The following is a 17290-nucleotide window of genomic DNA, read 5'->3' as shown; positions in this document are numbered from 1 at the left end:
AATAGTTAACATTGAATGTTCATTAGATTGTTTTGCCAATGAACACCAATTTATAAACAAACATTACCTGTCTGCTAAGGGAATAGAACATCTGCCCTCCGGTTTCATAGCTGCTCACTGTATAATCTGGTCCATCTGCAACTTCGTAATCGTCGGTGAAAAATAACGCGGCACATGAAGTCAAAAGCTTTCAACGTAATAGCTGCTTTAACGTTGTACGCAAGTGGAACAAAATTATGTCGAGGAGGCTGGGGGCCATCGGACCAATTACGCTAAATTTGGACCGGTAAATCAGATGATGACTGTTTATAATTATCATTGTGAAATGGTTGACCTAAATATGCCCTCAACAGTAACAATATTTCAGAACCCTGCAAAGTCATAGAACATAAGTCCTAATGTTAATATGTAGTCTACGATTTGATTGATTGACGAATAAATAAATAAATAAATAGATACTAAAAATTGCCGCCTACCTAACATAACTGGTTCCAAACGACAACAAAGCCGTAAGCAACGATGGATTGTTTATGTTTGGAACCAAATTCACATATGGAAAATCAGTGAGCGTAAACAGGTGAGGCCCAGTCAATTTATCGTCTCTTTCGTTATCTGGCTGATTAAATGGATGACCGAGTTTGACGTCACACTCCTTCAAACGTTTAAGGCTGTGAACCATTTGCCGAGTTAAATTTAACTTTTGGTTAAAAGTGACATTTCGAAAGTTATTTTCTATGTTCAAAAATCCCCGTGCTGTCGATCGACCGGTTTTCGACCCACGGTTGTTAAAATTTAACTTCTTGTCTGTCAGAAATAACCATGCTCGGATAGCAGGGATCATCGATAACTTTCCATCTGTCAAATTTTAACCAAAGTTTAAATAATCCACCAAATGGTTCAGAGCCTAAACAGCGGGAAAACGAAAGAGTTTAAAAATTCACTGAGCCTTACATATGTACATCTCATTGATGGATTTTCAGTAGGCCAATTTGGCAGCACATCCCGCCCCTACGAAGAGGAGCAAGAAAACGGTAGCTGTCAAAAGCCGTTGTTTTAGTTTTGTTTTTGTTGGAAAAAAAAACATTATAAAAATTAAGAAAAACACAGGTAAAGCCGAACAATTATTATTAATTTAGATTATTAATTAAGGAAAAACTCACAATTTTACCATTGCCGAACTCTTGGTCAAGGACCAGTCATCAAGACCAAGCCCTAAATGGACCAAGATTCCGTGCTCAGTCAAAAGGAGATTTATTACATCTTTTTCGGAAGCAGAGGCAGAAGCAGCTGAAATGTCCGGTCATACGGAATCAGACGCTCAACAGCTACCACCTTCAAAGAAATTGAAAACTTTGAATAGCATGCTTGTGTTTTGAGGAGTGACTAATGAAGTTCTCGGATCAGATGGCAGATCGGCATCACCATAATGTGTTTTTATTACTCTTAATATTCCTTTTAAGCCCTGCTGTGAAATATTATGCTCGATTGCCCATTTTCGTAGCGCTTCTCTAGAGTTCTCAGTGACTTCTGTAGAACTTTGATTGTCCAGGTGACAATTGTCTAGTTTGTTCAACTCCAAATCGTTAAGATCTTTGCCATCAGTTGAGAATGATTTAAGCGCGGATTCATCATCATCTTCATATAACATTGTCGATGTGGATTGCTCCCGAATGCTTTCCGAACATGAAGGACCTGAAGATGTATTTACAATTTAAGATTAACTAGCATTGATAAAATCAGATAAATTAGAAAAAAAAAATAACTTGGATACGTACGTACGTTGAATTGTTGGCTGGTGCACGGGATCAGGAATTTTTCTAGCAGTTCCGGATCAGCAGATGATGATTGATATTTGTAAGTATCAGAAAACATACCTTTTAAAAACATCTCACATTTTTTTTAGGCTTTTTTTATGTAGTATGTTCAATATTTTTTTAGCTGTTGCACAGGCTCTCTGTTCATTTTCATTCTCATAACTGTTACAAATCTCCTCAGTAGGACCGAAATTGTAAACATTTTGCTGTCATTTAGAATGGCTTAATTAAAGTATCTGGCAATTTGTAAAGACGCTTAAGCAACTCTTCGGCAGCCTTATAAAAGTATTGCTTACATGACTAATTAGAAGTGTACTGTTTAGTTGGAAATTCTTCTATTAAGCTTGTTTACCAGCTTTGAGCTGAAGGCCGATTTAAATAACTTGAAGTAGCTTATATACCGTTTAATCAAATGTCAATTTAGCTTTTACTTTATTCAGCCTTTAGCACTTTCAACCAACCAATAATCAGCCATTTCTCTCACAATACAAGTACACTTTTAAAATGGATTGGATCATACTTGACAGAAAGAATACAGATGGTCCACTTTAAAGGAAAATTGTCCTCGCCAGTTAATGTTACCTCGGGAGTTCCACAGGGATCTCATTTAGGTCCTTTATTATTTATTTTATTTGTGGTTGACGTGAAGTTTGTGTTGAATCGCTTAAATGTGCTCATATATGCTGACGATATGAAACTGTACATGGAAATCTTTAACAATTCTGATTTGCTATATTTTAAAAATGAAATTGATGTTTTCTACAATTGGTGCGTTAAAAGTCTGCTGGATATTAATGTTAAAAAATGCAATATTATATCATATTCCAGAAAACACACTACTCTATATTTTACATGTACTCTAGGAAACCAGCTGGTTGTAAGGTGCGATAAAATTAGGGACTTAGGAGTAATTCTTGACTCGAAGTTGACATTTGTAGATCATGTGAATACCACAATTCACAAAGCAAATAATATGTTGGGATTCATAAAAAGATTAAGTTATCATTTTAAAGACCCATATACCATCAAAACACTTTATATAGCTACCATGAAACTTATATAAATCGTATAGAATCAGTTCAAAAACAGTTTTTGTTATTTGCTCTTAGGAAACTAGGCTGGACATCTTTTCCCCTTCCTTCTTATGAGTCCCGTTGCATGTTGATAAACATTGAAACACTTAAGAAACGAAGAGAAATTTCCATGATTTCCTTTGTCAATGATATTATCTCACAACGCGTAAATTCAGAAAAAATATTAGCAAGATTAAATTTTTACGTACCATCACGCATGTTAAGAACTCGAAATGTATTTAAACTGTCACCTCACAGAATGAATGATGGTAAAAATGGACCAATCAATAGAATGATGCGAGTGTATAATAATTATTGTGAGCGTTTAGATCTAACGGTGTCTAAAGATACAGTAAGGAGAACACTAACTGCTAGGATTTCATCTCGTTAAGTTTAAAACAATTTTTATTTCTTAGATATTTGTATATGCAGTCTACATTATTGAAAATTTCAAATGAAACGTATGTATTAAAATAGCATGTAAGGCAACAGCACTATTGTAAAACGGTCTACACTGATTGACGACAAATAAATAAATAAATTATGGAGACATGCAATAGAACGTGCATCAATTCCCAAAATTTCGCCATGGCAATAATTCAAACATTTCTAATTACCGCCTCATCACAACCGCGTCAAAACGTGGCCAGAATCCTAATGGTGCGTATTCGTGAACCCTGAAGGAACCGCACCAGTAGTAATCAAAATGGTTTCTGTTGACACAACCAGTCATGCTGAAGGGAACGTGCCAGCGCCTTTTTCCTGGGATAAGTGAGCAAGCATTTCCCATTAGCAATGTGCATAAAAACAAAAAAAAAACTGAGCTTCACTTTTCTCAAACGAGCTTAATTACTTGCCGAAAATAGATTAGCTTTCAGCAATACGTAATAGGCATCAATAAACCCGAAGAAAAGCTACATTTTCCAGCTGTTTCACGCTCGTAACATTTTCCATTATCTCTCAGTTGACGACGAAAAAAAAAATGGTACCACCAACACCAATGTCGGACTTTCAACATTTGCAACTGCCTGCCGAAACACGAACAAATTCTAAGCAGACAGCGACGGCACCGAGGTGGAAACATCTGGCTCTAGGCGTGAAAAATTCCGATTTTCCGGGGGTTCCATTTCGGTTTTGGACGTTCGATCTCTTTGGCTATTAAAAATTTATTCATCGGAATTCAGGTATGGCTAATTTCGGGCATATGGCCTCCCGTTCTGTTCTTTCCGGGCCATGTGCCGGGATGGTCTTCTTGCGTACAGAAGTAGTACGATAGTAGGTCTCCGGGACATACCCAAAGACGACGATGATAGTGGTGGTGAAGGAGGTGTAAAGGACCTCTCCCTTTCAGGAGGAATTCTCCTCGCTTATCGGCTGGTCTTTCTTATGGTACCGTTCTCTGATACGGTTAATTTGCTTGCACCCCGGCACAGCCAATCTGGAGACCGGTAACATATAGGTTCTGCAGTCAGTAAATATGTTTCACTTTTCTTCATCGCAGCGCTCTGGTGTGTGGGCTGGCGGAGCGCTGCTCCGAATTCCGGAATGCTCAAGTCAATTCCAAAGGTCGCTTGGTATGATTTCGTATGGGAGCAAATAGCCGGTAGAACAAAGGTACCCTGCCTGCATTCGGTTTGAATGTGTCAATGTATGTTCGGTGATGCATCCAAGTTGGTCTTTTGTTTCCGGATGCTGCTGTTGAAAAATTGCTAATTTATTGTGTGCTTAGGAATTATGATACAAGAGCTTCGCCCGTGTTCTATGGAAGGTGATAGGCGTAGAGGTGTTACTATGCTAGTTATGATGAATAGTTATAGCTTATTCCATTTGCATACGTCGTACACCATTTGTAAACAAATAAAGGGAGTAGAAGCATTCAATTATTACAGCTCATCAATTATTACAGCTCATTAATGTGTTTGTTAAAAGTAGGGTAAGATAGAGGATCAGTTCATGTTGAGGAATTCGGAGTCAGGAAAAATCAAAACAGAGTGTACCAACAATTGTTTAGAAACTTGTTTGTGACAGGCATCCAAAATAATAACCTCATAAATTAGCGATGAATTCTGACAATTACCGTATGCGTGATAATGTTTGCACCATTGAGCAATGTCAAAATTAAAAAAAAAAATCACAAGCATTTCGTTTTCGAGTTTTTTTTATTTATTTAAAAGGGAGATGTTTCTCAGAGTCTTAAACTATGTTAATCATCGATCGAGTTTCCACTTGCTGCAATTACAGCCTCCATTACGGCCTAACGTGCATTCCGGATATTGAAAATTTCCAAAGTGTCAAACAACAGATTTATTTCAAGTTAGCATGGGAGAAAATGCTAAGAATGTCAGTAGAGCTTAAAAAACAAGCTGCGGCAACATTCTAAAAACAACATGAAATAGCTTCAAGAAAACTGCACGAAATTTTAAGAAGTTCTTGGAATTTCAGGAAAATTCAGAGAACTTAACCTAAGTCAAAATATATTCAGCGATGTGGAGAGAATTTGAGAAAAACTGTGGAAACTTTTGAAAAATTCCAAACACCTCAGAAAAACTAGATCGAGAGATCTTCGGTGAATTTGAGAGTTCTTAAGGGTTCCTGTAATTGCAGGAAAGTCCAGGCTTGATGGAAGGTTTTTCGTTAGCTTTCCGGAGCCGATAACACTAGTTTACAGCACATTTGAGCTTTGTACGCTGATGATCATTTCCCATGTAAAATCATGCGCTGAATCCAAAAGTGTAGTCCAAAATAAATCTCACTAGGATAGTTTTCAAGATATTGCTCCGATTGTACTGATGTTATATTAATTATTTTAACGCCATTTTGAACTGATTTAGATGAATTTGGGCAAGCAACAGTATGTAATCGGTAGAGTGAATATATTTTTAAGATTTCCGCGGTACCAGTAACAAAAATATCAATAAATGAGCTAGTAATAGCGATGTTAACAACACTGTCACGTTCTGTAATGACAAAAAAATCGATGAGCTTTTGAAGTAAATCTCTATCATCGTTTTCTCGTCCGATGATAGTGACAGAAGTATCTCTGTCAATATTGCGCGAGATCTTTCATTGAAAATGACATTTGCCAGCCCTGACCCCAATGGCTAACTTAATTTAAGTACCATTTAAAAATAACATCAAACAGATAGGGCTCTCACAAAATTTTGTTTTATGAAAGGTCTAAACAGGTTAAAATCGAAACGATCGAAACAATCGTCCAAAACACGACACATACTCTTGATGCGTTCGTGCATTTCATGATTAGTCCTAGTTCTAGCTATATTGAGAAACGTATGGGAACGAAGGGCACGTCTGCAGATGTTCACGTTCAGTTGACGAAGAAGCTCTGGGCAATCGATTCTGGATGTTAGTAACTCGCTGACGAAAGAGGCTTTGGCTACATCTCTCCTAACATTGAGTGAATCAAGCATAGCTGGGAAGATCAAAGTGCGTAGCGTACGAACTTCCGTTGGACGGGTTCAATTCTGTTTACAGCTTTCCCCTGAAGAACGCGTTACCCACTGTGTTGCAGCCATCGCTTTGTCTCGGTGGGTTTTCAACCAAGCGCTCGGATTTTCTGCGAGTGACTGAAGAACTGGCACTACTCACATGCTAAAAATCTGACCGACTGGTTGAAACCCCGCCGAGAAATAGCGGTGGGAGCAAATCAGTGGGTAACGCGTTCTTCGGGGGATAGCTGTATTTCGGGCGCCCACACCGCAGCAGAATACTCGAGCGTTGAACGCACTAAAGCACGTTAAGTGTTTGCCAAATCGGAAAATGAATCCCAATAGTGATAAATCTTTCGAAACGACGTATGACACTCGATATTCGAACGTCAGCTAAGAGTCAAGAAGTACTTCAAGAACTTTCACAGTGCTCTCACGTTTTAGAGAGGTACCACTTAATCGTGGCCAGTGGTTGTTTACGCCCAAAATAAATAACAGAGAATTTAGAAGCATTTAAGACCATTAGATTCGTCTTGGAAATGGAAATCCGATGCGTGCCTACCTTGTTTCATCGACCAGATAGCCTCGATCAAACTGAGACTTATCCGAGAAAATGAAGTAATGGTCTGTGGGCATGTCGGAAATCATGCCCAAAGCGAAGTTGATTGTTGCTAGTACTGCAACATCAACGAAACAAGGTTTCTGAAGTTTCCGGAAGGTGGTTGAGTGTTCATTGAAGACACCGAAGCCAGTTGATCTATCAATACGATCAGTGAGCAGTGAAAAATCTTCTATTGCAATTGACTTGTTGGTACTTTTCAGCAAAAATACGGGGAATTGAGATAGGTCGAAGTTGATCTGGAACTCCTTGAAAAGCCTGTTTCATGGAGAGAAAATAGTCAATGTGGGAACTGTAGTTAGTAAAGCGTACATGAGGGGGGTTATAGCACGGAAGGCTAATATCCGATGTCATATAATTAAGGTAGATCCGCACGAATCTAGACTGGGTGCTCAATTCGAGCATTGCTTCGAAGTTTTCAATCACAAGGTTGCTACTGACACTACATTTGATCAATACTCTTAATGAGAGCTCCCAGAAACGATTCTGCAGGGGTTTTACGCCCGCTAGAACCTCTAGGCTCATATTGTATGTTGAATACATACAGCCAAGGCAATACGTAAACAACGATATTGAGTGCGTTCCAATTTAATTAGGTGACTGTTTCTTGCTGAGAGGAAGCAAAAAGAGCCATACTCAAGAGCTGAAAGAATATTCGTTTTATATAGTTTAATTAGGTCTTCCGGGTGAGCACCCCCCCATGTCCCGGAAATTGATCGTAGAAAGATGATCCTTTGTTGACACTTTTGTATCAAATACGTAATGTGGGTACCCCAATTGCATTTTGAATCAAACCAGACTCCAAGGTATTTGAAGGTCAAAGGTAGGGTAATTTCTCTGAACAACAAATTTAGACTCAGTTGGGCTGGAAACCGCTTCCTTGTAAACACTACCAATTCAGTTTTTTGCGGTGAAAACTCGATCTTCAAATTTCTGGCCCAGAAGGACAGATTATCTAGTGAATTTTGCAATGGTCTTTGCAAGATTTTCACACGAACCTCGATAGTTGGAAATAGTATACTTGCAAACTCTTTTATGAACTGGAAAATCAAATGATTTTTCCCAGCAGCTAGGAAAATCATCAAAAGCCAACGAAGAATTAATACTGCTGCAAACGGAGATGCAATTTTTAAGGATAATGGCTGGAATGCCATCTGGGCCAAAACTAGTGGAACTTTTCAATCGCTGCTGCTGCTGCGGCTAGGACAACATCGGTTGTCATCAAATAGTGAGAAAACGCCGGTAGATTGTTCACGAAAAAGGGATGCCATTTCAACAGTACACAGCAAAAAATAATTTTTAATATTACATCCAACAGGATGCACTTCAACCATGTCGAAAATCTCATGTAATTTTTATGGCCACAAAAATAAACAAATGCAGCGTAATGTCAGCTTATACAGGGTGCGTGACGAATTTTTGCAGTAAATGGCATATTTGAGAAAAAATACACCAGTTAGTTCTTCTAGCAATGAATTTTGTGCGATTTCTTTTCTTTCGCAACATATGGAAGTTGTAAGTAAATTTATTCAAAAAAATTACCTGCCCTTTCGACGACTGTAGTTAGTCGCTTCCGGAAACTGCAGTATGCACGTTTTAAAATGTTTCGATCCATAGATGTCATCACTGCCTTGATTTTAGCTTTTAGCGACTTAAGTGTGGTGTGAGGGGTTCTATTGGTATCCCATTGGACGACCCCCTATACAAAATAATCCAACGGATTGATATCGGGACTGCTTGGGGACCAAATTTCTTCCTCCCAATATTTTCCGTAAGCCATTTCTGTGCTTTATTAGCAGTATGAGCAGGTGCTCCGTCTTATCATTTTCCCAAGCCTTTTTGAATATTATACACTGTTCTTTCCAAGTCCCTGGCAAGGTGAAGGATAACCTTAGTTTCACGTACCCACTTGCAAATAGTAGATGTCACCACATGACGTAAACAAAGGGATTATCCTTCACCGCCGTAATGGTATTTCTCTATGGGAAACTAACTTTTTGTTTCACGATGTGTGGATGTCAAACAGCAAGCAAGAATGCTATATGAAAAGAGCGAATTTATGATTTTCGTGGTGAAATGAAATAAATTCAAACGAATTGAAACCGATTGATGGTTTATTTTTTTTTATTAATATAATCAAATAGCAATAAAAATACTTTACTGTCTTGTATTGTATTATCCTCTTGAATATAACCAGCCTTGGGATACATAGCGGTATGATTAAAAAGAGTTTACTCTCCTGTGTTTCTTTTACGGGGTAAGTAAACTGCCTCTTGTTTATCAGTGCTGTTGTTTTTTTTTCTCTTCTTTTCCTTCCGTGGACTGTTGGGCCTCTTGGAAGTGTCTGCGTGTGTGTGTGCTACTTCAGTTGAGCGGAAAAAAGGATTCGTTTCAGCTTCATTCCAATCATGTCTCTACTTGTTTCCGGATGCAAAGTTCGATTGTGCAATCACAGAATTCGAGTCCATTCAATTGGAAGTAAACGCGGCATGTTGAATAGATTCGTTCAGTTTCGTTTATCTAGAACGTAATTTATTTTGCATTTCATTTTGAGACCTTGTTTTTATTTCAAAATACTAATTACAAAATACTAAGTTTAAGATTATATCAAGTGTTAATATGATTTAAAAATAGTTCTGGTGCACAAATGGTTTAATAGTAAATTAAGTGTTGAGAAAAAAGAAGTTGATTCGTATAGAACCATATCAGTGTAAATATAAGACAAAGAATATAAGTTTTTAAACATCTTCGAAACTGTGAAACTTTAATTTGAAAATGCGTTGTGTGATCGAACAATGTTTACGAAACCTCAGTGATTCGTTGAATGTGAGAAGTCATAGGTAAGAAATTACTAAACAAATTTAAATCAAGTCTACCTCAAATATGAAGTTTAAAAATTATCCAGATTTCCAACAAGTACACATGAAAGAAAAAAAATGGATTCGATCAATTCTTATACTTACGGGACAGCAAATAGATGCTAAAATTTCAATAAAATCTCGGATTTGTGGTAATCATTTTGCGGAAAACGATTACAAAATCAGCGGAAACAAACAAATTTTACTTAAAAATACTGTACCAGTTATCTTCGACAAAACAACAACGGAAGAAACGTATGTTATTACCTATTAAATTTAAATGAAAGTTTAATTTAAATTTTTGTTACAGTCAAAATTTTGAATTTATTTGTTTGGATGACGAATCTTCGGTTTATTCACTTAATTCAAGTGTGATGAGGTGAGAATAAATTTTTTGTTGAAATTTAATGCAAAGTTTGTGTTAATCGTCTTAATGAACTTAATTTAGGAAAAAGCTAAATAAAGCTGGACACAAGAAACTGGATATTACACCTCAAGAAGCGTGTCAAGCTTATCCCCGTCTCTCCTTAAAGCTAACGAGAAACTAAAGAAATCGAAGAACACCTACAAGCAGAGATGCAGACGTCTACATAAACAAGTTAGTACCTTAGAACAAGCGCTTCTAGAGGCTCAAAACAGGAATATGGTTTCAAAATGTACAGCGGATCATTTGAAAGTACTTTAATTAATTAACAATAATTTTGACTGTTTATAACGATTAAACCTTTGTGCAGGTGCATTCTGAAAATCATTCGTTTTTGGAGGAGCTGAAGTTCACTCAAGGGCAAGGTCGAGAGTATAGTGAAGAATTAAGATGCTTCGCTGTAACATTGCATTATTATTCCCCACGAGCGTATCAGTTCGTCAGGCAATCATTTGAAAATCGTTTGCCTCATCCAAGTACCATTACAAGATGGTATCATTCTATTGATGGTGAGCCAGGCATCACGTCAGAATCAATGGCTGCATTGCAGATATTAGCTCACGAACAAAAAGCAACAGGTGAACGTACATTGGTCTGCCTTATGATGGACGAGGTTTCCATAAGACGGCAAATCGAGTGGAATCATCGGACGAAGAAGTTTGAAGGAACTGTCCAGTTTGCTGGGTATCTACCAGAAGGGACAGACGAGTTACCAATGGCAAAGGATGCAATCGTATTCATTGTTACTGGTATCAAGCAAAAGTTTAAAATTCCTGTGGCCTACTTTTTCACGGACTCGTTGAATACTGAACAGAAAAGTAGTCTAATTGAAAACATTTAGACAAGTCTTCATAAAATTGGTATTACCGTTATTGCCTTCACATTTGATGGCTTAAATACTAATATCAGCACCGCCAAATCCCTGGGTGCCTCGCTTAAATTTGATGAAAACTTCAAAACCAACTTTGACCATCCATGTACTAATGAGCCGGTGTACGTAATAATGGATATTTGTCACATATTGAAACTTTTCCGCAATACGCTCTCAGCCAAAGAATCTGTGAAGACTGGGTCGAATTTGATTGAGTGGAGATATATCGCGTTACTGAACGAATTACAGAATCTGAGTGGATTGAAGATTGGTAAGCTTACGGATAAACACATCAACTTCCACAATGAGAAGATGCGAGTAGACTTAGCGGCTCAAACTCTAAGTCGAAGTGTGGCAGATGCATTACGGAAATTGAAATCAAACAAGAAAGAATTTCAGGACTGCGATGAAACCATTAAATGCGTTGAATTAATTAACGATTTATTTGACATCTTCAACAGTAAACATCAACACGCTAATGGTTTCAAGCGGCCAATGAATCCAGAAAACATCAATCAATATCGAGAATGCTTCAAAATTGCAGTTGATTATATATCCAAACTTCAAGTGCAACAGGAAAAGAAAGGGAGGAAAATTTGGACCAATATTATTGATACGATCAACAAAACGGGATTCATCGGATTCCTTGTCGCGATACAAAGCTTCATGGATATGTATGACCGACATGTGGAGCAACTAAAGGAGCTGGATGAAATACCATGCTATAGGTGCAGCCAAGATCACTTGGAAACTTTCTTTGCGGCCATCCGAGCGAAACGTGGCAACAACAATAATCCAACCACGGGGCAGTTTAAAGCTGCATATAAAAGAATGATCGTTCATAATGATGTTACTTCCTCGGCGTTTGCTAATTGCCGAAATTTCGATGAGGTGAAAATGCTGCATGCTGAGGAAAAATCATTGTTCTACCTTGAATCAATGAAGAATTCAATGACCAGTGAACCTAATGATGACCGAAATGATGACGACAATATTCCTGCTCCGATTGATGAAATGCTTGCTTTCGCTTCAGTTGACGACGATTTCTTAACACATTCGTTGACATATTCGGCAACACACGTCCAAAAGCAGATAATTGTAAAACTGAAGTGAGCAGTGTTTGCATGAACTAATAGGAAACTCGGAAATTGAAGTAAATAAAGATGTTCTTCTGATATGCAAGATTTCTGAAACTGAACTAAAACTACTCATTGATCACCACAAAAATTTCAACGTGGGGAAATATTACGAACGGCTTGAAAACAGAATCCTAATGAGCATCTGTAACATTCATCAACATGTTTTTTTGCAACTATCAGGACATATTTTGGAGCAAGATGCAGTAAACAATCATCGCAATATCTTGATAAAATTGTGCATTGATTTTTATCTAAAACTACGGCTAGAGGAATATGCCAAAAACATGGGAGGTACTAAGAATTCTATCCGTAAAAAACTTACAAAATTGATTCTGTTTCGCGGTGAGTAGCAGATTTGCTGGATGAAGACGAGCAATTTGTACATCCATTTAAAATTGAAGAAATAAATAAAATGATATAAACTAAATCAAATAAGGGTCTCACAAAAAATTATTTACAATGAGCTTCTAAAACGAATAAATTTAAATCATTGCCTTTTGTTCGAACCATCCGTATCATCAACCTAATTCCTCACTAATCTTGAAGCCTCAAGAAACAGATGAATCCATAAGCTGGTATGTTCTATTATTTAGTTACACAGGTATGGGCATAGTGACAATGACAACACAAATACCATGAAAAACCCTAAAAAATGCACTGATCATATAAGTGAAGAGGATGTTAACCAGAATTTTCAAGAATATCAGCTAAAATTGAGTTCTGACGATTTTTGTATATATTTTTGCAAAGATCCGTTGTCGCAAGAAATTTAAAAAAAAAAATTCAAGTCATATGTGTAAGCTTTTCGTTATGAACTGGTCAAATACAAACGCTACACCAAATTAAACAAAAAATGTTTCATATACTGATTACGTATTGTATTTATTATGTACTACTGAGAATCATAACGACATTTCTCGCTGGCATCACTGTAGTTCGTATGTTGCTAATGTTAATTTTTATATCGGACGTCACGTGTCCAAACCGGTGGACGCGCGAAAATAAGATGAATTTTAAATTTTATTTTTATTTACTGTACATCATTTCCGAATTCGCCCTATTCAGATAACACTTCTGAAATTTGTGAGTTTGACAGAACCACCAGCACCAAATTGTCGGGGTACACTGGAAATATACTGAAGTTGTCAAGTTGCCAGGGAGTTGGTTCTTTCAGACACATTTACCGACCGAATTATTTCTTTCATGCATACTCCGGCGCGCAACAAAGCGACAACGGCTGACATATTGCTCTCTTGTTTCGACATCTTTACGTTTACTCAACATTGTTTGTTTAAATCTTACACCTAACAGTATAAGCTATCCAGTGCTGCCAAATATATCTTAATCATGATGCACAAGCATGAGAAATTACTATTTGAAATTTACTGCAAAAATTCGTCACGCACCCTGTACACTGTATTAATGTTAATTTTGTCCTTTTTGGCAAGTAATATTACACCATATTTATGACACGAGTGAAGTACATCCACTTTGATGTGATATCAAAATTATTTTTTTGCTGTGTAGTTGAAACTTCTAAATCACCGTTGGACATTATTGAAGGAAGTCCGGTCTCTTTTCGTTGATCACTAAGATAGCGCCAAATTTCTATGACAACCACATCATTGACTCGGTCAGGAGGAAGGTAGATAACAGAGATGAGCACTGTGGAGCGAGGTGATTTGTCACTTATTCTGTCATGGCGTTCTCTTGGTGATCCGGGTGATTGGGTGACTCCGTGCTGGGGGATAAATTGAACTCTCAGAATAGTATTCCCTTTGGCAACGTTGCAGTCGAAAGAGCCTTTACTTTCAGGTCAGAACTCATACTGCCAGTTCACGTACTTGCTCCAATGTGACATCACGGGAAATACGCGAAAGGTAGAGCCAAAACTTCTGCCTAGGAGGTGGCAGAGTGAAAGTGCCGATAAATGGAGATATTGAGCTTCCTGTTGACCGCGTTCAGCAGGTTCAGGTTTACGGAACAAGCGTCGGCTTGGCAAAAACCCCGTGGCATTCGTAGTAAAGGGCGAACACGAAATTATTGCGACACATTCAACAGGGCATAACTTTTTTCCCATTGGGTAAAAATCAACCAAATTTTGCACACTTTCTCATTGATGTGTATTGTGTACATGCTGTCAAACTCGAAGTCGTGTTTTTCGATTCAACGAAAATGGAGGTGAACCAACGCGAGTTGAGAGAACAAATTCTTTCCAAACACCTGGAATTTCCTGACCTGTCGCACCGGCAGTTGGGAAAAATGTTGAACATTCATCATTCAACCGTCTCCAGAGTGTTGAAGCGGTTCCAGGAGCGGTTGACGTTGGACCACGGCAAAGGAGCTGGAAGAAAACCGGGACCGGAGAACAAAAAGACGGAGGGAAAGGTGAAGCGGATGATTAAAGCAAATTCCAACGTCTCAAGCCGTGATTTGGCTAAAAAGATCGGCATGTCGCAGAGCTACGTCCAGAATGCAAAGAAGAGAGCTGGACTACATACATACAAGGTACAGAACTTCCCAAACCGCGATGAGCGGCAACAATCGACGGCTAAAACTCGGGCACGGAAGCTCTACGAAAAGATGCTGACAAAATATGGCTGCTGTGTGATAGACGACGAAACGTATATAAAAGCCGATTTTAAGCAAATTCCGGGGTTGGAGTTTTTCACCGGCAAGAGCAAGTTCGATGTGGACGACAAATTTAAGAAGAAGAAAATGTCGAAGTTCGCCTCCAAATATCTCATTTGGCAGGCCATCTACTCTTGCGGACTGAGGAATGAGCCTTTCGTGACAAAAGGCACAGTAAATGGCGAGATCTGCAAATCTGAGTGCCTCGAGAAGCGCCTTTTGCCGTTCTTGCAGCAGCACAAAGAAGCTCCGCTATTTTGGCCAGATTTTTCATCATGCCACTATTCTAAAAGTGTCCTGGAGTGGTATGAGGCCAATTCTGTCCATTTTGTTCCAAAGGACATGAATCCGCCAAACTGTCCGGAGCTGCGCCCGGTGGAGCAGTACTAGGCAATAATGAAGCGGGAACTTCGGAAGAGCAAGAAGAAAGTCAAAAAAGAGAAGGACATGTAAAGAAAATAGAAAAAAAAAAACTGAGAAACTGGTACCGGATGACACTGTAAAGACTTTGATGGAGGGAATCAAGCGAAAATGCGTTCAGTTTTACACTCAAGGCTCCATCGATTAACTTTTCTTTTGGTTTTTGAAGTAAATATATGTATAAAACTACCCTAAAATTTTGGTTTGATTCTAAACATTATAAGAAAATTGGCATGACATTTTCGGTGTCGCAATAATTTCGTGTTCGCCCTTTACGAGCTCATGATTTTGGTGTAAGTGCACTGGAATTGATCGAAGCGGTTAAGTTCAGTCCAAGTTCACTTTTGAGCTCATTCACGATCTCTGGCTTAATTTTTTCAACGATCTCATTATGATTGCCAAAGACATGTTATTGCTCAGCCTCATAAGCGCCTCGAATTGAATTGTGGAAACGAATGCCATCCATTAATTTGGTACAATTATTGATTGTTTGTAATCGAATTCACTTATTTCTATGTCTAGTAGGAGTTGGGTCGAATAGTCGCGGCTTACCCAAGGTTAGAGAGATTTTCGAAGGATAGGATCAGGGGAGGAGCTTGGGGGTGGGGTTTCATTGTTTGATCAGAGCGTTGTCGCCAGTATGAACGGTAGCGCGGTTCAAGATTCGTTTGGAGTTCGGCCGGGTATGGTGATCAGTGGGCGACGACGAAACTCATGAAGACGACAAACAAAAACTGATAAAGAGAGACAACTTTATCATTTCTCAATAGATATGGAGTAATACGACAGGCACTAAATGAAGGACAAGGGATATGCTACAATAGATCAAATTAATGTACCAAATGGAGAATAATAAGAAAAAAGTTATTTTGACATCAGGAAAATCTGTGAGTATTTTAAGAATATTATTTGAAAATCATGGCAATTTCAAGAACTTCATATATGGTCGGAATTTTTTTTTAGAATTTATTAGAGAGCTCCAAGGCAGTTCCATTAATTTAATAAGAAATGCGTTATCTTCAAGAAATTCCAGCGATCTTCAAAGAAATGTTGTATCTTTTAGATAGTTTCATGATATTCAGTGAAGTCCAGAGTACATCAAGGACCACCATGTAGCTTCAGAGCAATCCCTTTCAATAAAATATTTTTTTCAGAGGCTTACAACAAGTTCTGTGGAATTATGGGAGACAGCGACGTTTCTTAGCACTCCGTTTATATCACTCTCGGTTGTATCACGAAAAGTGTTTCGCATTGATTGCGTTTCACAAAATTGAATACATGATTTTTTGGACCGCGTATGTATGTAAATCAAAAATATATAACCAATACATTGTAAAACATCTTTAATGCAACGTGGGACTTTAGGCAGTGTTGAAACGTCGCTACAACTATTCCATAGCCGCAGACAGTATATGAGCAAGTCTGACTTGCTGGACTTTTTTGTCTGTAGATTTGAAGAAATACTTCAATTCCATTTCATGAGTTAGGTAAAGAAGTGTGCGTTTGACTAGTACTTCCACACTAATGACCCTTCGCCCATTTTCAACTTCTTTTAAATTTTCATACTGCCTTACTCAAGCGGAACTATCTACCCAACCGCCTCAGAACTTTCTCTAGCTAGTAAATTAACACACTAAAGGTTTATGTTAGATAGCATTTCCAACCAACTCTGGAAATATTTGTGGTTTTCTCGAACGGTAATTTCACACTTATGTCGCTGTTGAGGCAATTGAAAGCATTTTTTTCAGGAATTGTCTGTAGATGAATTTGGTTCGTCTTTTTCCAAACGTAGTTAAATTATCTTATTAATAAATCATCAAGTTCAATCCTTAGGGGAACCATCGTTATCATCGACGTTTGAGAGTGTGTTCTTAACAGAATTCCCTTTAGAGAACTTCTGGAGTGGTTTTTCCAATGGTGATGGTCGTAGATCTGGCAATATTCTCATGTATTCATGTTTCGTGAAACGAAGTCACTTGAACGCGCACTAGCAAC

General features: G+C 38.1%; 1 protein-coding gene across 5 annotated transcripts in view; it reads left to right on the top strand.

Annotated features, from left to right (window-relative positions):
• The window catches only part of gsb-n (gooseberry-neuro), a 181738-nt gene that overhangs the window by 17451 nt on the left and 146997 nt on the right, over nucleotides 1-17290 (top strand). The window lies entirely within an intron of this gene.

The sequence above is a fragment of the Ochlerotatus camptorhynchus genome, unplaced genomic scaffold (assembly GCF_037179485.1).
Source record: "Ochlerotatus camptorhynchus isolate MF236.1 unplaced genomic scaffold, CSIRO-AGI_Acam_v1.1 ptg000434l, whole genome shotgun sequence".
Taxonomy (NCBI): domain Eukaryota; kingdom Metazoa; phylum Arthropoda; class Insecta; order Diptera; family Culicidae; genus Ochlerotatus; species Ochlerotatus camptorhynchus.
The sequence above is the reverse complement of the archived record's forward strand: the minus strand, read 5'-3'. Positions and strand labels throughout refer to the sequence as shown.